The sequence below is a fragment of the Panthera leo genome, chromosome D1 (assembly GCF_018350215.1).
Source record: "Panthera leo isolate Ple1 chromosome D1, P.leo_Ple1_pat1.1, whole genome shotgun sequence".
NCBI lineage: Eukaryota > Metazoa > Chordata > Mammalia > Carnivora > Felidae > Panthera > Panthera leo.
This window is the reverse complement of record NC_056688.1, coordinates 36,562,677-36,571,029: the sequence shown is the minus strand read 5'-3', so window position 1 is coordinate 36,571,029 and position 8,353 is coordinate 36,562,677.

Sequence of the window (8,353 nt, the reverse complement as noted above, 5' to 3'; positions counted from 1 at the left end):
CCCAAGGTATGGATGTTGCCTGCTAACATCTCAGACCTACACCATCTTCTGAGGATTATCTTTAGCTTATGAAACTACCCTTCCTGGAGAGACATGGGATATAATGGGTCTGCTGCCTAGGCTCTGAGGTAAATAATCTTTGTGGCACAATTCACACTGCTGAGATCTACACAGCATCAGACTGACACTAAATTTCTCGTATAGTCACAACTTGGGCTTTTCCCATAGTTTAACTTGTTTTCCTTATTCCTTCATAAATAACTTGCAAAATTACAAAATTACATTTCAGACTCTGCTTCTAGGGGACACAATCTAAGATAAATGTTGTAATATGTTTACATGCCTTTTTATTGCTGTTGTTAAATTCATCTTTCAAATACACTGAAATTCCTTTTATTTTTAGTTTACTATTTTCCCTATGTCTGATACATTGAAAACATTTATGACAAAATTATATATTTTTGCACCAAAGGATAGTACTTAAAATGAAGTTTATGATCATTCTTTGATATCTTACTTCATGCTTCTAGGTTCACTGGGGCATACCTAATCTAAATTGGAAATGTATCTCAGAAAGCCAGAAATGTTCTATCTAGATTATTTTCTATCCCAAAGTTTTCTGGCTACCTGTAGTATATTACATATTCTCTTTAGACCTCTGTTTCTTGAACTACAAAGTGAGGCTATTAATGCCAGTTCTCCCTTATTTTTTATATTTGTTTTGAAGATTATATAAGATAATGAATGTAGAAACATTTTCAAATATAGAAATAAGTTACCTAAAGAAGATGACTATTGTCAATGCAAAAGATAGTGTATTTCTGTATGAATATGAATATTTTGTTTATTCAAACTACAATACAAAATATCTGTCAGTAATGTCACCTCTGCTAACTCCTAAGCTTTAAGGAAATAGTACAGTTCACTGTTTTAGAAACAAGTGGGTCACTAACATTTAATTAGCTGCTATTCTGTGCCAGGCTATTATGTTTTATATAGTTGTAACTCAAATGACAGTGACAGTGAGTTCTACTTGCTTAATTGCTAGGGACCAATTCTCTTCCAAGTGACCCTTAGCTACTTCTGAGAGTCTCCCAGCTAATTATCTCAAGGGCTTTTAGGAACTAACCCTGAAATTTTGTTGACACAGAATTCTCACACTGCTTTGTCCTGGCCATGATTACTGGTAACCCACTGTGAGACCACCTACCTACATACAGTGTCCTCGGTAGCAACAAATCTAGGCTCATGAAGGGTCCTGGAAGCCCCGAGAGATGCCCTTATTGTGCTACAGTATTACCCTCTGTGTGCAAAGTTGGGAGATCTCACTAAAGTGAGTTCAAGAAATAGAAAAGCAAATTATAATAATTAAATTTTTGCACAGTCCTAGTTCCATGCTAAAATCTCTTCCAGAGAGGTTCCCTGCTTCTTTCTGGACTTTTTTCCACCTGACCTCCTGCAAAAATGCTTTCAGAAATTACAGAACAGGGCTTCAGGGTTGCATGTTGCATGTCTTTCTCTTCTAGGATACTACCTGAGATTAGTCTTGTGTATATAGCATTCTTTCCACTTTTGAACAAAAACCTGATAATTTTCCTTATAGTATTAATTTCATTGTCTGAGAGGTGTGAATGATTTTGCTACAATCCCTTTTCAAAATGGTAATTCACTCTTCCTCTGGGGACCTACCTTCCATCCCAAATTCAAGTCTTGGAGTTCTACTAATGTGTTTGTGCTTACCCTCAGCTCCAAGGATAGGTCTTGATTAGTTTTATGAGGTGAATGTATCCTAACTCCAGGCCAGGGCCTGTTCCTGGTAGAGGAGAACCATCTCAGAAGTTACTGAAAGGGTCTTGTTGCTAGGACTACCTGGCACTTTGGAAGTAAGACATACCCAAATAAGCTAGAAACAAGGAGAAGGCTGTTTTGTAGTAATTGGAACCACAATAGAGATGTAGCCAATGCCTGAGAAATTACCTCAAGAGAGGTACAAGATTTGGGACCCAGTAAAGAAAGATAATATGAGAATTTGTTCAAAAATCAGGAAAAGAATTGCTATTATAGATATATATTATACAATGTTTCCTTTTCTTCTGTGGTCTCTCTTGACTTGTCATGGTTTTTCATTTACCATTTTAAGTAAAGTAAAAGTATTGTTATTAATGTGAATTTTGCCACTTATTTTTATAGTGTGATGCTATTTTTAAATGTAAATATGATTATTTAACATGTAAATGGAATCACCAAAACACTTCATATTTTATAGCTCATAAATGCATAGTATTTTGTTATCAGGAAAGTGGAAACAGAGGATATGTTGGGACTTCTGCAAGATGGTGGCATGGTAAGATCTTGAACTCACCTCCTCCCATGGAGACACCAAATCTACAACTACATATAGACCATTTATCTATGAAAAAGATCTGAAAACTAGATGAACTTCTACACAACAAAGAATAAAGAGATTACATTGGTGTGGGTGGGAGAGGAAGAAACAAGATCTCACCAAAAGCCCCACCCCTTGAGCAGCAACACACAATAGGGATAGATGTCACTAGTTGAGTGCTTCTTTTGGAGGAGTGAGGAGTTAGTGGCCCACATTAGGCACCCCAATCCTGCACTAGACAGATTAGCCCCCAAATATCTGGCTTATAAAATCAATACAGCTGTTATCCAAAGAACCCAGAGTACTGCAGGAAACTTAGATTCCCATCTTAAATGGCTCACATGAGGACTCACTTATCCCAATCCAGCCAAAAGAGAAAAAAGAAAAGGAGTATGAAAAACATCTAAACTATATGTGAAGGAAATTTATTTGCTAGTTTAAAAGCATCTGCTGGAGAAACAGGGAACAGTTGAAACTCTTCCTGGGTATGGAAGCACTGGCAGACATCAGTTTCGCACTCTTCACTTATCCTGTTAGCACAAGAGGGCAAGGTCAGATGCCACACCCTTTCACCACCTTTCTAAAACAGCCAGGAGTGAGCAATTATGCAATATCTCATTGTCTTGCAAAAGTTAGACAGCATGGGTGGTTGCTGCACTGTCTCATTTTCTGCCTAGTGCTGGTAAGTGTGAGTGGTCATGGCCATCCCAGCCTAAAACTAGCATACATGCACAAAGCACTCTTCCGCTGTATTCCTGAAGCCCAAGTGCACATACAGTCAAGACATTTTCCCACTGCTTTTTTGAATTCTGTGAGCATGCCCTGACCCCTATACTCTCCAGGTACCTTGCTGAAGCCAGTTGGTATGTGCATCTGCACAGGGGACTTTCCTTGATTGCCTGGCTCTGGTGGCCAAGGAAGCCGGCAGTCCTGGGCTCCATGGAAAGGAATTGGAAAGACAGTTCTTGGCAGGCCACAAACTCTAGGGCATTTCAGACAGTTGACTAAAACACAATCTGACTTTGAGCAGCAAAAAGAGAAAAAAAAAATATATATATATGTATATACACACACACACAGATAATTTAAGAGACTTATAAGACAACATCAAGTGGAATAACATTTACACTAATGAAATTATAAGGATCCCAGAAGGAGAAGAAAGGGGCAGAAAACATTTAGAAGAAATAATGGCAGAAAACTTCCCAGACCTAAAGAAGGAAACAGACATCCAGGTCCAGGAAGCCAAGAGAGTTCCAAATAAGATTAACCAAAGAGATCCACACCGGGACACATTATAATTACAATGTCAAAAATTAAAGAACCTTAAAGTAAGAGAAAATCGTATGTGCAAGGAAACCTCATAAGGCTATAAGCAGAGTTTTCAACAGAAACTTTTACAGGCCAGAAGGGAGTGGTGTGATATTTTCAAAGTGCCAAAAAATAAAAGTTTCCAACAATATTTTGCATGTCAAGGTTATCATTTATAATTGGAGAAGAAATAGAGTTTTTTCCAGATAAGCTAAAGTTAAACGAGTTTGTCACTACTAAACAGGCCTTACAAGAAATGTTAAAGGGGCTTACTTAAGCTGAAAAGAAACGGTTACCAATTAAATAAGAAAATTTAGGAAAATAATCTTACCAGAAATGGTAAATATAATAGTAAGGGTAGTGAATTAATTATTTATAAAGCTATTATTAAAGTAGGTATTAAAGGTACTATTAAGTATTAAAGACTAAAGCATCAAAATTAAAACCACAATAACTAATTAAAGGATACATAAAATAAAAAAGATGTAAAATGTGACATCAAAAATACAAAATGCAAGTAAGGAAGTAAACATGTAGAGTTTTGAAATGTATTCAATTTTATTTTACTATCAACTTAAAATACCATTATATACATGGAATTATTTATGTGAATCTCACAGTAACCACAAGGTTACTTACTTATTTTACAGTAAATACATGAAAGAAAATGAGGAAGAAATCTAAATATAACACTAACAAAAGTCATCAAGCCACAAGGGAAGATAGAGAGGAACTACAAAAATGGCCATAAAACATTGAACAAAATGGTAATAAATACATATGTATCAATGATTACTGTAGGTGTAAATGGATTAAATTCTTCAATGAAAAGACAGAGAATGGCTGAATAAACACACACACACACACACACACACACAGATCTACATACTGCCTACAAGAGATTTACATAGACTGAAAATGAATGGATAGAAAAAAAGATTTTATACAAATGAAAACAAAATAAACCTGGAAAGACTGCAATAAAAGACAAAAATGAGCACTACATCATAATAAAGAAATCAATCTAACGAGTCAATCCACATATATGAACCCAAAATAGCAGCACCATAATATATAAATCAAATATTAACAGAACAAAAGGGAGAAATTGACAGCAATACAATAATAGTTGGGGACTTTACATCAACTTACATCAATGGATATATCACCCAGACAGAATATCAATAAGGAAACATTGGCCCTATTACGCTATATGTTAACTAAACTACAATTTATATAAAAACATGAAACATTAAAAGAAAATGTCAGAGCCTTGCTCTGTGCTGTTGTAAGAGCTGATTTTGTCCTGGACATTAACTCTGTTAAACAAACAACATTGACCCTAAATGGCACATTAGACCAGATGACAGAACATCCATTGAAAGCAGCAGGATATTCCTCTTCTCAAGTCACATGGAACATTCTCTAGGTTAGCTTACATGTTAGGCCACACAAAAAAAATATCAATAAATTCAAAAAGGTTGAAATCATATCAAGCATCTTTTCTGACCACAATGGTATGAAACTAGATATAAATTGCAAGAAGAAAACTGGAAATCCAAACTACAAATATGTGGAGATCAAACAACCTGTTACTACATCTACTACCACATACTACACCTGCTATGTCATAAAAAAAAAAAAAAATGAAGGAGAAATCAAAAGATACCTAGAGACAAAGGAAACAAAAACACAACATACTAAAATCTATGAGGTAAAGCAAAAAAAAAAAAAGTTTCTCATAGAATACCTAACTCAAGAAACAAGAGAAATCTCAAATAAACAATTTAACTTTATACCTAAAGGAATTAGAAAAAGAAGAACAAATAAAGCCCAAAATTAGAAGAGGGAAGGAAATAATAAAGATCAGAATGGAAATAAATGAAATAGAGACTGAAAAGACAACAGAAACAACAAAACTAAAATCTGGTTCTTTGAAAAGATTTTTTAAAATGACAAACCTGTAGCTACATTCACCAAGAAAAAAAAAAAAAAGAGAGAGAGAGAGAGAGAGAGAGAGAAAGAGAGGGCACTCAAATAAATCAGAAATGAAAGATAAAAAGTTAGAACTGACATCTCACACACATAAAAGATTATAAGACACTAGTATAAAAATTTTATGCCAACAAAATGGACAACATAGAATAGATGAAAAGTTACAATTTTCCAACATTGTATCATGAAGAAATGGAAAATCTGAACGGACTGATGACTAGCAAGGAGATTGAATCAATAATCAAAAACCTCCAACAAACAAAAATCAAGACCAAACATTCAAAGAAGATTTAATACCTATCCTTCTCAAAATCTTCCAAAAAATTTAAGAGAAAGAAAAACCTCCAAACAGATTCTATGAGACCAGTTTTAGTCTGATACCAAAATCAGACAAGGACACCACAAAAAGAAGGTTACAGGCCAATATGCCTGGCAAACATAGATGCAAAAATTCTCAACAAAATATTAGCAAATGAAATTCAACAATACATTAAAAGGATCATACACCACAATTGAATGGGATTTATTCCAGGGATGCAAGGATGGTTAAAAATCCACAAATAAATCAACATAATACAAAATGATAAAAATCATATGATCATTTCAATAGATGCAAACAAAGCATTTGACAAAATTCAACATTGATTTATGATAAAAACTCTCAACAAAGTGGGTATAGAAGGTACATACCTCAGTATAATAAAGACCATATATGACAAACTCACATCTCATAATCAACAGTGAAAACTGAAAGTTTTTCCCCTAAGATAAGGTCCAAAATAAAGGTGCCCACTTTCCCCTCTCTTATTTAAAATAGTACTGAAGTCCTAGCCACTGCAATTAGTCAAGAAAAGGAAATAAATGGCATATAAATTGGAAAGAAAGAAGTTCAACTGTCACTATTTACAGATACTGTGATACCATATATAGAAACCCCCAAAGACTCCACAAAAAAAAAAAAAAGAAAAAAAACAACTATTAGAAGTTGCAGAATAAAAAACTAATATACAAAAATTTCTTGTGTTTCTATGTGCCAATAACAAACTATGAGTAATTAGAAAACAATCCCATTTACAGTAACAACAAAAAGAATAAAATACCTATGGGGCACCTGGGTGGCTCAGTTCCTTAAGTGTCCAACTCCTGATTTCAGTTCAGGTCATGATCTTACAGTCATGAGATCAAGTCCTATGTTGGACTCTGCACTGAGCATGGAGCCTGCTTAGGATTCTGTCTCTTTCTCTCTGCCTGTCTTCCTACTGTCTCTCAAAAAATTTTGATTTTAAATAATAAAATACATAGAAATACATTTAACCTAGGAGGTGAAAGTCCTGTACACTGAAAATTATAAGGCAATAACAGTAATTGAAGACATAAATAAAATAAATTTTATGCTTATAGATTGAAAAAAATAATATTATTCAAATGTCCTTAATACCAAAGCAATCTATAGATGCAATGCAATTTCTATAAAAATTCCAATGGCACTTTTTTATTTTAACAGAACTAGAAGAAATAATTCTAAAATTTTTGTGGGACCACAAAATAATGCAAATAGCCAAAACAATCTTTAGATAGAAGAGCAAAGCTGAAAGTCTCATTTTCCTGATATCAAACTATACCACAAACCTATAGTAATCAAATTAGGATAACACTGGCACAAAAACAGACACATAGATCAATGAAACAAGACAAAGAGCCCAGAAATAAATCCATTTATGTACAGTCAATTGGTTTTTGACAAAGGAGGCAGTGATGTACAACGGGAAAAAAACAGTCTCTTCAATAAACGGTGTTGAGGAGAATGAACTACCTGCAAAAGAATGAAACTGGACCACTATCTTACACCAAGCACAAAAATTAACTCAAATGGATTAAATACTTGAATGGAACACCTGAAACCGTAGAACCCCTAGAAAAAAAACATAGGCAGTAAGCTCATTGACTTGCTGATTTTTTTTCATCTGACTCCAAATGCAAGGGAAACAAAAACAAAACAAAACAAAACAAAAAAGAAAACAAAAATTGGGACTATATCAAAATAAAAACTCTGCACAGTAAAGGAAATCATCAATAAAACAAAAAGGCAACTTAATGAATGGGAGAAGGTATTTGCAAATTGTATATCCAATGAGGGTCTAATATCTGAAGCATGTAAATAACTCATTCAACTCAATAACACACAAAAAATAAAATAATCTGATTAAAAAATGGGCAGTGGATTTATTTTTCTAAAGAGGACATACATACAAGTAGCAGGTACATGATAAGATGTTCAACATGACTAATCATCAGGGAAATGTAAATCAAAACCACAATGAGATATCACCTCATACATGTCAGAATGGCTCTCTTCCAAGAGACAAGAAATAACAAGTGTTGGCAAAGATGTGGAAAAAAAGGTAAATCTCATGCACTGTTGATCGGAATTTAGATTGACACTGCTACTATGGAAAATGGTATAGAGGTTTCTCAAAAAATTAAAAATAGAACCAGTATATGATCCAGCAACTCCACTACTGGGTATCTACCTGAAGAAAACAAAAACAGTAATTTGAAAGGGTATATGAGTCTTTATGTTCATTGGAGCATTACTTACAATAGCCAAGATATGGAAACAACCTAAATATCTATCAACTGATTAATGGATAGACACATACA